Raw genomic sequence first — 14,561 nt, forward strand, 5'->3', positions numbered from 1 at the left:
AAATTCTCTCCTAACTGGCAGTATTGTAATTCAGCAGATTTCTGTTCTTCATTGAAACCTGGAGTTGAATTGTATTGGGCCGCAAGGCATTCAAGCTGCTGTTTTTCGTTTGGCTATATTTCTCCATAAGCATCTAATTGTTTCAAAAAGTGATGTACAGTATGCAAAAACCTGAATCTCATGCAAATAAGTCTGTATGGTGCTAAAGTTAACAGGTGTTCTCATTAATGTAAGTAGACAAGGAACAATTCTTGAATGTTTTATAAACACTCATAATCTTGGCCAAATATGTTACAATACCATAAAGATACATGCTGCAGCATCTTTTTTTTTTCCTTGTTGTGCAATCTCAGCATTTATTAATAGGAGAAGTGTACAAGTAATAAAGTATCAGCAAAAGTACCTATTTCATTAAGGCACCAAAACTATGAAATTATCTACTATTTCTGAATAAATTTACTGGAAAAATCAGTACCCATACATCCAGAAATATTTGTGTTTTCTTTCTTTTCCTTTTTAAAAATAAATGACGCTTTTTGCCATTGATAGATTTAATCTTGATATACCTATGAAAGTTTCATGAGCATCTATGATTCTTTAATGCTTCACTGGATTGTGTGAGTTAATTCAAGTGAATGAGTATTTATTAAGCAACTACTATATGCAAGACATTGCACTAGGCACTGGGGAAAAGGAAACAGAATTTTCTTCAAATAGCTGATATCCTACTTGAGGCAAAAAAAAAAAAAAACAGACACACAGATGAGTAAAAAACAATTCATAACAACATAAAAAAGTAATTTAATGGAGGGGGAAACAATAGCAACTGAATGGATCAGAAAAAGCCTCATGTAGAATATGACACTTTGATCCTTGAAAAGAGGTAGGAATTCCAAGAGGTATAACTGAAAAGAAAGTGTATTAAAACCCAAGAGGGAATCTGTACAAAAGTACACAAGTGGGAGATGAAATGAAATATATGAGGAACATGTAGGCCAGTTTGGCAGAAACATGGAATACATAAAGGGGAGTAATGAGAAATCAATTTACAAATACAATTTATCACTAGATAATACCAGGATTTACATGCCAAACAGAAGAGTTGGTACTTTATTCTACAGGAAATAGGGAACTACTGAAATTCCTTGAGTGGGGAAGTGACATCATCAGACTTATGCTTTAAAAGATGCTAACACTTATTTAGAGGATGGAATTAAGGGGAGAGGTGACTGTAGACAATGAGACAAATTAGTTGTTACAGAAATCTAGGAGATATTATAAAACTTCAATACGGGGGTGAGGAGTGAGGGGTGGTAAAGGGGATGGATTAGTCAAGATGGCTCTAATTTTTGCAAATCTCTGGTGATTTCCTCAACTTAAATAGCAAATTCAGAAAGATGAGTAAAGGAGAATGAGAATCTTTTGACATTGTTGAACATATCTATCTTAGATATGTTTTTTCCCCTCTCCATCTCTCCAGTGCCATGGGGATCTAAACTCCAATCTGAGAAATTTGCTAAAATTTTCCAGAATGTCACCATTCTATAGTGGAAAAGATCTCTTCATAAGAATAGAGAAATAGAGGGTAAGTGGTGGGAAACATATCTGGGCTTGAAATAAAGTTCAACTCAATAACCCACCTCACTCTTCTTCCTAGATCCTCAGAGAGTCAAATTTCAAACAAGAGAAATCATCCCAGTTTACAGTACTACCAGGATGGCAGTACTCTGTACTGTCAAGTCAGAAAACTGATAGAAAAGTGAGAGTTGGACGCCATTTTTGGTAAATTGTATGGCACTCCACTTAACCTGAGGCAAAGAATCCAGCTGACACCAGGTCTGTCCCAGAAAATGACATAGCTCAGCAAACCACAAACTGTCCCTGCTAGGGGAAAGTTAACATGCTTTTAGGTCTAACACCTAATGAAATTATCATCAAAGGGTAGAGAGACAGAAAATGGGCAATAAGGAAAAATAAGTGAGGGAGGTATGGGGGGGAGGGGTAATAGGAGAGAGTTGAAATGACCAAACATCTCAAGAGAAAGAAAAATTGAAGATCTCTAGTATAATTAGCTAAGCCAACAAAGAAAACTTTAACAGCAAAAGGAAATATAGCCTTTAGATCTAGTAAATGAATTCAGGCCTCTAAGAATAAAAGCTACAAAACAAAGGGGAAAAGTTAAAACAAGGTGGGATTGAGGACACTGTGAATTTTGAGGAGAATGAGGAATCATAAATGTTGTCCTTGAGTAGTTTCAAAGAAAAATGAAAATTATGAAAGCATTATAGCTTTCACAGTGATATTGGTAGAAATAATTGTTAGAAAAATTTGAATCCTGAATGGCAAATCCCATAAAAAAAAAAAAAAAACCTGCTGATTGGTAATGCAAACATACAAAAGAAGGAAAGAACAGTCTAGGAGAAGAGGGAAAAAAAATCAATAGCCCTGAAAGAAAACATGCTCTCTATTCAAGTAATACATATTGATCTCAAAAATAGGATTCATAAAGACAACCTAAGTCTCCGAGAAGTGTATGAAAAGTCAAAAAAATTGAATGGTATAATGCAAGAAATAATACAAGAAAATTTCTCAAGACTTCTGAACACAGAAAACAAAACTCCAACTGAAGAAAATATAAAGCCCTATTCCAGAGCAGGAAAAATCCTAAGACAGCAAACTCTAAGACACATAATATTTACTTCTAATCATTCAATTCAGAAACAAAAATTTCCACACATGATGTACAAGTGATATTTTACAAGAAATATTTTTAAATATAAAGGAAAGAAAGGTTGATTCACATATCTTTTAGCCATAATCTGTTCTCTATTAATAATGGACAGTTGTGTCCAACTGTCCAGTCTGTGACAGTTATAGCTCTCAGACACTCAGATCTATAGAAATGACCTTTCTTTTCTAATATAGCCAAAGTAGATAGTTGCCTTCAACAAATGGTTTTTTTTAAGGCTATAAAGATCTTCAATCAAAATATCTCCATTTAATTCTGCCTAAAACTTTTGTATTTGAGGCATCTAATATCTATCTATCTATCTATGACTAAGGAGAAGTAAAAAAAAACACTTAAAAGTCCTGACTTGACTTTTTTTTTTTTGAAAATAGGCAGATTTCATCACTTACTATTATTTTTATTGAATTATAACTCCTTTTTCTTATTCTTTACAATGAGAAAAGTAAACTAGTGAAAAATCTTGGCAGACTTCTTTGATAGGGAGATAAGAAAGAGACAGAGAAGGTCACACAAAGTTGGTCTACGTTCCATCCCTAGGAAAGTTATTAATTTTCAGATTCATCCCAATCATTAAGTTGCATAAGTTTCCCTTGACTTCAGGATCTCTGATGACTGGCATCCTCAATTATTACCTAGCTTATAGGAAACTCAATCTCTTTTTTAGACCTTAATAGGCAATTAAGGATCCATAATTTTCTTAAAGTTCTCTTTTTTAATGTTTTATAAATCTAAAAATATTGATTTTATGGCTTAATATGACATTGCCAACTTGGGAAGGTGGCATTTTGCTCCCAGGATGTACATAAAGCAATAAGTTTTCTGATTTCAAAGGACAGACAACTAGACTGAGGTATTGAAATCAGATAGTGAGATCTCATATGACACATTAGCCAGAGTCCTGACCAAAGTGCTTAACTGTGTTAGCTAACCCACAGAAACTGGGGTAGAAACAGAAATCATAAAGATAATTAAAATGGAAGTAAGAACTCAAATTTATAATTCCTCCTCCATTGTGATACACACAGAAATGCTTTGTGAATATTTAGAAAAGGAATCACTGACCATTAAGAACAAGAATAAGTCATGCTAGTCTAATTCAATGCAGTTTAGCAAACATTTATTAAATATCCACCATATGCAATGCATTGTACTAAGCCATGAGCATACAAAAAATAAAAGTCTGTCTTCAGTAATCTTACACTATCTAACTTATTTCAACCATTATTTCAGGAAAAGTCCCAATCATGCCACATCTTACTCCTGACTTTGGCTACCTCACTCCTCCCAATGTTTTTTCTACCTATATCCCTACCAATTCTAGAACTAGGAATTATAATGCAATCTACTCTGCATTATTCCTGCATTATACTCTGCATTATATCCACTCTAGTCCAATCACTACCCCAGTAACCAAAATCCCTTTCCTTGACCATCATTTTCCTTGGTCTCCCTCATTAGACTATAAGCCCCTTGAGGGCAGATAGTATTTTGCTTTTGAATTTATATTTCTCTTGCTTAGCTAAGTACTTGGCATGTAGTAAGTACTTGATAATTTTTTTTTATTCATTGAATTTCATTTCCTTTTGTGACTGGTTCATCAATAATATAGTCTATAAACATTGTAAACCTTTATTTCAAACCAGTATTTCATAGAATCCCTCATATTATCCTCCGAATAAAATGGAGTGACATATAAATGAATATTTACCAAAATACACAACTCCCAGTTAAACAAAATAAGAAATAGAAAATAAATAATACAATATCATGAAACGAATTTGTAAAAATCATAAATGAATTATCAAAAGAGAAAAATTTCTCTAAATGTGATATATTTATAAATAAATTCTATCAATCAATTAATTCTGTCATTATATGAGCTGTTTGAAAAAAAAAGAAAAGAAGGGAAGCCATTTAAATTTCTTCTATGATATTATGAATAATCAAAGTGGAAAAATACTTCATATTAATATACTTATTGAATATTGATACAAAATTTTAATGATATATCAACAAAATATGGCAACATATCAAAAAGGTTACAAATTGTAGCAAAGTTAGATTTATACCAGTAATGCAGCTTTGGTTCACTATCAAGAAAACTGAAAATATAGCTAACCATATTAATAACAAAACAAGAACAATAAAAATTAAATGGTTGTATGAGTAGTGTAAAAAAGCATTTACTTCTATTTTTAAAAGGGGGAAATACTGAAAAGCATAAAAATAAATAGACTTTCCTTTTCCTGGTATGATAACTACCTAAAACTTGGAGCTACCATGATATATAATGGTAATAAAATATCTAGGACTTCCCAATGAGATCAGTGACCATTATGATTTAGTATCCTACTAGAAATGGAAGTGATATCAGTATGACAAGAAAAATTTTTTTACAGAACATACACAAGATAAAAGAAACAAAATTAGCTTAGTCAACTAAGATTAGGTAAATCATAATTAAATTAAAAAGATTAACCATAATAAATTCAAATAAACCACCAGCATTTCTATACATTAACAACAAAATGAAAAAAAAAGAGAGAAATTCAATCTGAATAACTATAAAATATCTAAAATAATTCTGGGGCTACCTTCTAAGATATACATGTGAACAATAAGAATATGACTACAAAACTTTTATGTGGATAAAAACAGACACAAATAAGTGAAGAAATATTAATTGCTTATGGGTTGGCTAAGGCAAAATGATAAAAATGAAAATTAATTTACATATCACATTATCTTCTAGAACTACCAAATGATTATTTTAGGGAGCTAAGCTAGAGAAAAAGATAAAGAAATTCTCTTGAAGAAACAAAAAATCAAGAATTTACAGGGAAATCATGAGAAAAAATGATAAGTACCAGACCTCAAACTATACTATAAAGCATTAATCATCATATTATTTGGTACTAGTTAAAAAAAATAATGGTTGATCAATGGAACACTTTAAGTACACAACCTTCAAAAGTGAATGAACACAACAGCCTGATGTTTGATTAAATCAAACATCCTCAGCTAATGGAGTGAAAACTAATAACTCTACAAAAACTTCTGGGAAAATTGGAAAATGTTCTATCAAATGTTAGGTTTAGGATAACATTTTATGCCACATACTAAAAGAAATCTCAAATAGATATGTGACTAATTATTTAAAAAGTCAATTCATAAACAGAAAAGCAAAAGAAAAATCATCTGTCAGATCTATAGATAAAAGAAAAGTTCATGAGCAAACATAGGATAAAGAGGATAATGGAAAATAAAATTACCAATTTTAATTGCATGATAGAATTTGTATAAAAACAATGCAATTAATATAAGAAATAAATTATTAAAGGAAAAATTTTTATATTTTTTATGCATCTATCCTATCATGATTAGGGATATATATACAAAAATATTTCTAGTGCTATTCTATTGGGGCAGGGATGGCTCAGTGGATAGAATGCAAGACCTCAAGTTGGGAAGACCTGAGTTTAAATCCAGCCTTAGTAACTCACTAGCTGTGTGATCATGGGCAAATTACTCAACCCTATTTGCCTCAGTTTCCTCCTATATAAAAATCAGGTGGTAAAGAAAATGACAAATCATTACAGTATCTTTTGCAAAGAAGTCCCCCAAAAGATGTCCTAAAGAGTCAGACATAACCAAAAATGATATAACACGTTGCTGTTGTTTTTGTTAGTTATGATAGTTGTAATTTTGTAGTGATAATGGTACGAAAATTAAGCTGATCCCCATCAGTTGAAAAGTAACTAATAAAATTTTGCTATAAAAATGTAAAACTATGTTATTGTAACTTAAGAATAATGAAATAATGAAAGAAATTTCAAGGAAACCCAGGGTAACATATGGACTGATGCAAAGTGAATCAAACATAACCAGGAGAATAAGTAATGTAATAATAATATTGTAAAGAGAATTTTTAAAATTAATATCACTAATTAATGTAATGAGCACATTCCAGAGGACATGATTAAACATGCTATCCACATTTATGGAAATGAGTCATGTTTTTGGCCATGGCCAATATTGAAATTTGTTTTGTTGGTGTATGTTTTTATAATTGTTTTTCAACTGAAGAGGTGGGAATGAAGAAGATAAGGGGGAAGAAGGATAGAGAGAAAATCCGTACATGTTATTTGCAAAAAGGTAAAAAAATAATTTGTACATGCATTAGAATGTAATCAGACTAAAGTCCTCATTAAGATGTGTATATACCTCTTTGTTTTTTTATCTGAAGTCCTTCTACATTTTGTCCTATTTGCAAGGACTTCATTCAATATGCATTGCATTTTTTAAGCAATGTGTCAGGAACTAAGGATACAAATATTGTCATTGCCCTCAAGAGCTTTACATTCTGCTCAGAAGACATAACATATACATATATAAGAAAATACAAGCTATGTATACTGTAAATATAAAATAATATGGTGAGAAAGAAGGATGGGGCTTGATATGAACATAAAATAATAGTTTTATGAGCTATGAATATTGTACAAAATGCAATATCTACTTGTACACACTGAAGTTTTGGTGTATGTACTAAACTAGTTAACATTGAGATTTTTTTCAAATTGAAAATCATTTGCTAAACATGTTTATAGATAATATGGCAACTATGCATGTTACTGGCACAAAAGTCATAGTCAAACATCTAAAATTATACAGGTTATTAAAGAGTCTCCATGTTGACTTGAATTATCAAATTTCTCTTCATTTTAAAATGGTGGTAGGTCAAGTTGACAGCATAATGTTCTAACACCATTGACTGAGCAAGCTATAGTCCTGTGGCTAAAATGATTTAGAATAAACTACTCAAAATGTTTTAGTGACACATGGCTCTAGGGCATTTCAGAATAGAAATTCTGGAATGTTTAGTTTATCTAGAGCAAATTTTCCCTCTAGGTTTAAAAATTAACTGTTAATAGAAATAATTTGATGCCTTCAGCCATCAAAGACTTCTGTCAACTATTTTTTTCAGTAGTATTTATTTTTAGCATTACAAACAAAAGAAACAATTTATTGTCAAACTGCTAACTTTGTTCTCTGAAAATTGTTTAATGAGTTCTGAATGGAATGTATATGTTTTTGATTTCATGCAACATTGAATATACTTAAATAATTATTATTTTAGACTTTACAATTATTGAACCAGTAGAAATTAATTCCAATCTACATTTTTGATCTTGTTATTTAGTTTGATATGCTGAGAGATTCCTTGAACTTCTGTTCAAAACCCACATCCAACACCTACTATCTAGTTAATAGTGTCTGGACATGAGTTTTCTTATGTGTAAAACAAGTGGTTTGAGTTTTATGACTTCTAAGGGTCCCTTCCAACTCTATATTTATGGTCCTTTAATTCTGTATTCTTTGGAGGTAGCAAAGAGAGGAAATGGGTTCTTCATTATTTTTTACCAAAAAGTTTCAAAGGTTAGATAGTATGAGTATTTTTCTCTTTTTTCGTAACACTGTGAATTTTTTAAACAAAGATTTTTATTATAGTCTTTTATTGGGAGAATATAGAGACTACATTGTCTAGCTTCCAAAGGTATGGTTCAATTTCACATAAGAAAGCACTGGTCCTTGAAAATTTGACCTTAAACTTTAAGATTTAGAAATCATTTGAGGCCTAGAGTATATGCAACCCAAGAAGTTGTTTATTTTCTATTAAACAATAAATTTCATATGTGATCAGGTTATTTTAATATGGTACTACTACCCAGGTCTCCAATTAATGTATAAGCAAAAGAGTCATATTCAGACACATTGAAAATTTAGCTAATAATCATCTGGAAACTAATAGATTTGGATTTGTGAAGACAGAGGGAGTTGTAGAAAGGCGGGAGCACTGGCTTGTCTGCTTTATTTAGCAGTGAGTCGATTTAGTAACATTTCACAGAGTCAGAAGAAGCCGAGTGATTATAACATAAGGTTCAACATCTTTAGATATGTAGAACATTTTCTGTTGCTTAAAACAAATATTCCCTAAGAAAGGATAAAACATTTTTCTGACTTGCAAAGTTTTTGCAGTCTATCATTTAAATTACTTAAATAAAGGGAGCTTTACTGCTCCCCAAAGCTCAGAATATAACACCCTCCATGCATATTAGCTTGATCTTCTTGACAGACCAGAAAAGTGTTTGTGTGTGCCAATTAAAACAAAAATGGTTCCCCAGTGGCTTGTTCCTCACACAACTTCTGAAGACTGCTATCATTGTTTGCTAGGGTAACCCTGGATAAGGCTGCTATCCAAAGTAAACAAACTTTTCAAAACTTTCATGACAGATGGGGGTTACAAATGCATTTTAATAAGAGAGTTGCCAAAACAACCTCTTTTTTTGCAATTAGCATATATTTACTTAACATCTAGCAACATTGGGAACACAAGGCAAATACTTTCTCACAAAATGTTTTAACAAGTAACATTTTTGGAAAGACAAGTTGAAGACCTTTTCCTCCAAACTGATATTTCACCCTTACTTTTATGATAACTTTGCTCTATTGGTCAGAAAAAATGTTAGGAGGTATTAATGCCAGACTGTAATTTGAGACAGACATGCAGCCTTTATAAATTCATTTCTTTGGTAACCATAAATACCTTTGAGCCCACTAAGTAATTTAACTATTAGTATAACCATGACAACCCTCATTTGATCACCTATATCATGTGTGCAATTTATGATGTAAGATGACAAAAAATGTAACTAAATCCTATAATTCTCTCTCTTTCTCTCTCTCTCTCTCTCTCTCTCTCTCTCTCTCTCTCTCTCTCTCTCTCTCTCTCTCTCTCTCTCTCTCTCCATGTCTCTCCTTCTATCTCTTCCTCCCTTCCCCTTTCATTTAATTGATGTGGGGGACACTCAGAAAAGACATTCTCACCAGAAATGCAGACCACCAGCCTTTCTACAATATAATTCTATACAAGATCTCAGATTTAGAACTGAAAGAAATCTTAAAACTATTGAGCTTAAAATGTTTGTTTACAAAAGAGAAAATAGACTCTGAGAGATATTAAGTGAGTTGACCAGGGTCACATAGCTAATAAGTGTCTCAGGTAGCTCTTGAATTCAAGAGCCTTTCAGTGCTGTATCACCCAGACCATCTCGCTGAACTTTAAGTGAGGATCTTTAAAATCTCAAAATGTTGCCACATTTTTTTTTTTAATGATCATGGCTTGGTTAAGTTTTATTTGTATGAATCTCAGTTTTCTTATCTATGAAGTGGGATAATACTTGCAGTGTCTATCTTAGAATTCTTGTGAGGAAAGTTCATTACAAATCTCAGTTTCATATAAATGTGTTGTTCCTGTTTATTATTATTATTATTGACACTAACCTCCATTATGCCCTAATTTCCTCCCTTTTATAGATATTCTATGCTCAAAAATGTTAGTAAGATTAGAGGAAAGAATGTTTTGAGGTTCCAGAGAAATTTATTTTAAAATGACCTGCTTTATTGCTTATTTTGTTAGAACACCAAAGATATGATTAACCCAGTTTTAAAGGACAATATACTAAGCCTTCATATTGATATCCTCTCTAGGTCTCTCATCTTTTTCTCTCTGTCTGTCTCTCATTGTGCCTTTCTATTTCTTTGTATCTCTGTCTCTTCATCTCTCTTTTTCTTCCCTCCCCTCTCTCACTTTCTCCCCCACCCCATTTCCCCATTTGATCTACCAAATGATTAAAATCTTATGCTACATTAGTTTGTCATCTGTTTTTAAGTACACATATTTCATGTTTCAAACAAGGATATATACATCCTCAGCACATACACACCCTGCTGCTTTACATGTACTAGGTGTCAAATAAGTTTATGCTAATGATAAAGCAGTGACAGTAAAATAATAAATTTAAAATCATAAGACTTGGACTCAATTCCTGACTCCACTTTCTTGCCACGTGACTCTGGAAAATCAATTATACTCTTTGTTCCTCAGTTTCCTCATGGAGACTATGTGAATACTCATTTTTTCATTACCTGCTTCAAGAGTTGTGAGGATTTAATGAAGCAATATGTATAAAGTGCTTTGATAACTTTATAACATATGTGTATGCTCTTTTTATTTTCTTACAAACTAAACTGAAATAATTTATTGTATTTGGGCATGATTTTCTTGGTTTTGAGAAACTTATGAGTCTATTCCCAATGATCACCTAACAGCTAGTGGCATGTTGCCCTACCTATTTGGAGGACCTATTTGTAGGGTTTGCACATGATAAGCTATTATTTGACTAATGGATCTGTTAAGGTGGGGAAGAATAGTCCCATCTAAAAGTAGGTATAACCTAGTCAATTGTCAATGACATATACTTTCTATTAGAATTTCTTCCTCTTTCTTTTGTGACCTTATTGAAGATAAATACAGTTTAGTGTGTAAAGAAAGCATGCTGTATTTAAAGTGTTTATGGTAATGGGTTAATTATAAGCTTTCTCTTAAATGTTTTCCATTCTGGCACGTGAGATAAGGAAAAATTTAGAAAAGTATAAACTGTCATATTCTAGTATCATTTTTCGTATAAACTTCATATAAGATAACACAATGAAACCTTATTGTTGAAATGGATGCTGAGGCTTCTGGATATAAATCAAACTTACAACTATAAACAATCTTTTGATACCCACTTTAAGCCAACTAGGGGTGGAGCTCAAAAAATGAGTTGCATTTCCTATCTACAGAGAGCCCAAAAAATGCCTACATTTTAAATGAGGAAAATAGTTATAATTAGCAAAAACTACCATATTAAAGCCAAATTGTCCTACCTTAACTAAGATTATTAATAAGACAGGCTTTGTGTAATGAAAAGCCAAACCATAATTTTAGACCAGATATGTCTTCAGTTTGGTTTGGTTCTCTCACTTTCATGCTCAAAGGAATCTCAATAAGAAAATGAGTCCAACTTCACTGAACAAAAGAATAACATTGTTAAATTAGTATTAGATATAAAAGTCTTAAAGAATTGGAGTGCTACTCAGGAAACATATCTGAAATTGCTTGAGCACGAATGTATTGCCAGCAGGTATTTGAATGGATTCTTATTTCCTGAAAAACTTTGAGCACATTACTTTAGACAATTCCAGGGGATTGCCATTACTTAGACATATGTATTATTGACAACACTGGCACTTCATTAGGACAGCTTACTTGTCACAGGATATATATCTCCAACTATGATTTAGTGGAGAGGAGGGATTTCAAAAGACATTTATCGAAACTGGAAGACTAAGCAAAATAGTAACTGGCAGCTCTTACCAGAGACCTTTGTGTTTACTGTAAATTCTTCTTTCATTTTTTTCCAAGTTCCTATGGTTATTTCAGCAAAATCTAATATAGAGAGCATGTATTAGTGGGCTTAGCATGGAATCATTTAAGCCTATTTTTAAAGTGTGTATATATAATATGTACATATTATATATACATATATAATTTATTTATTTAGATGATAATCATAAATTGTTCAATCATAAGGTTTAGTCAAAGCTGGCATGCTTTATTGATATCTTTTCTCAAGGGTGTTGAAAATTCGATTGTTCAATGTGCAAATATGGTTTAGCAAACACTTCCAAGAACTATTTATCAGAAATCTTAAAGAGGTAATATATAAGAGTGAGTTAGGAAACCTGCACATTAAATGGGATTTGCCAGCCAAAGCCTTTGGAAATGCTTTCCTCTGAATGACTGGAATGGAGCAGAACAAAGTCAATTATTGACTGTAATTAAGAAGTGGATGCATTTAAACTGTAGAGAGCAGTAGCAGTCTTCTTGAAACTGTCTAGTTACTCTGAAGATTAGTATGAAGAAAGAAAGGGAGGGATATGAACTGTTCACTGACAGTATGTTTTGAATGAAGCTCATTCACCCAATTCTCTCTTCTATCTTTTTAAAAATTTATTCATAAATCACTGATTATGTATGATTATTAAAGTAATATATTCAGACAAAGCAACTTACAAATGCAATTTGCTTTTGGTTGTGTTAGCAGTAAAAGATACTCTCTGCATAGCATGCAACAGAAATACTAATGCACTGATAAATTACTTGCATTTTATAAAGGTTTTGAATATTAGGAGACTGAATTCTAAATTTCATCGTATCTTTTCTAAACCTTCAGAGCCCAATAAGGCTATTTATGTTTGTTACTTCTATTTTGCAAATGTTATTCTTTTGAAAAAAAAATCAATAGTGATCCATTTATAGTGGCTGAGATGTAGTAGATGGGATCTTACATTATATTTAGTCTAATTTGTTTATCCATATGTATATTAATAAATTGTGATGTTAAAGAATTCATTCATATCTCCAAAATATATTAGTGGAAATTTATTTTTAAAAGTCAAAGTTAAAAGTCTGTTATATGACTAGTTAAGCATCATTCTATTTATTCCACTGTTTAACTGCCTTTCATTGGTTAGCAATTACCTATTTTAAATTAAATTATTTTGGGTCTGCTTTATTAAGAGACTCCTTTAAACTGACCTTAAGGGAGGGACATTATTATGTCAATACAGATCATTGGACAGCCATCAGTTTCACTGACTTGCAGATGAGATATAAAAGATAGGATTCAGTTTGTTCTGGTCATCCCTAACTTATATTCCTTTGAGAGGAAGGAGGAGAAATAAAGAAAGGGAGAGAGAAAATTTAATTCTAGTAATATGTTTAAATTCAAGTATGGGAAAATAAGTGCCTTTTCACCAAATCCTTCTTTGTAACAATTGCATTTCATATAGGGAGAGTTTTTTTTTTCTTCTTTGAAGAACACTGTTTTGAAAGGCAATTCCACGCTATGCAGAGTTGGTCACATCATGAAGGAAGATGACATCAGAGAGGGCTGTTTTTATCTTTTTAATAATATCAAATAAACTTGGAATTCTCTAAAGGACTGGGATATTATTGTGGTTGAGATTTGTCCCATTAATTGTAGATCTGTGTGGTCGAGTTATTTGGGTCACTGATGATCATTTGAATAATGAGTAGAATCACATTAACATTAGAATACAGTTTGTGATGATGAGGACCAATATCACATTTTCATATTTAGCCTTTTAAAAACATGAAAAGATGACTAGATCTTCCTGGAATATTTTCAAAAGTCAGAACTCAAAATCTGTCAATCTTTACTTGTTTTGTGACATCAGTAGAAAAATGGTATGTAGAGGGTTCTTTTTAGTGAGGAAGCTCAAAGCTGATATCACGAATAAAATAGCTTCACATTTCAATCTGATGTCCTAATGGAATGTTTTCATATCTGCTATAATTGGGTTCTTTTCTAAATAGTCCTTTATGTGTGAAAGCAAGGATATTTCTCAGTTTGTAAGAACCTGGTGCTTCTGACCACAAATATGAGACAAAGGGATATGGTTGGATGGGAATGGGAAATTCATTGTGATGAAGGAATGCATATTTTCACACTGGAAATATCCAAGAACACAACAGAGCTGACTATCAGGAAAATAAATCTCCCCTACGTGAGGGTCAAAATATAAATGAATTTTCTTCTACTGAACTTCCTTCCTTGGTAATTGCTTCCTTTTTTAGTTGCCTAGTATTTCCCAAATGATAACGAAACTATAAATAGCAAATGTTGTCCATTTGACCACCTTTTTTGGGAAAGTTTACATTAATCTCTCTGGTAAAAAAAAATTGTTTTGAAATCCTCGGTAAACTGAAATCAAGCAGGAAAATATTAGATTTGAAAAAGATAATAAAAGTCAGAAACCTCAGGATGAATCCTGACCCACTCAGGTGCATTGATTTCTTTTTAGGTTGTGATTAAGGAACCTTCTTTTCTCTGAACTTCCT

General features: G+C 31.9%; 1 protein-coding gene across 1 annotated transcript in view; it reads left to right on the forward strand.

Annotated features, from left to right (window-relative positions):
• ARHGAP15 (Rho GTPase activating protein 15) overlaps positions 1-14,561 on the forward strand; it is an 844,282-nt gene that overhangs the window by 387,450 nt on the left and 442,271 nt on the right. The gene's annotated exons all lie outside the window — the stretch shown is intronic.

The sequence above is a fragment of the Antechinus flavipes genome, chromosome 3 (genome assembly GCF_016432865.1).
Source record: "Antechinus flavipes isolate AdamAnt ecotype Samford, QLD, Australia chromosome 3, AdamAnt_v2, whole genome shotgun sequence".
NCBI lineage: Eukaryota > Metazoa > Chordata > Mammalia > Dasyuromorphia > Dasyuridae > Antechinus > Antechinus flavipes.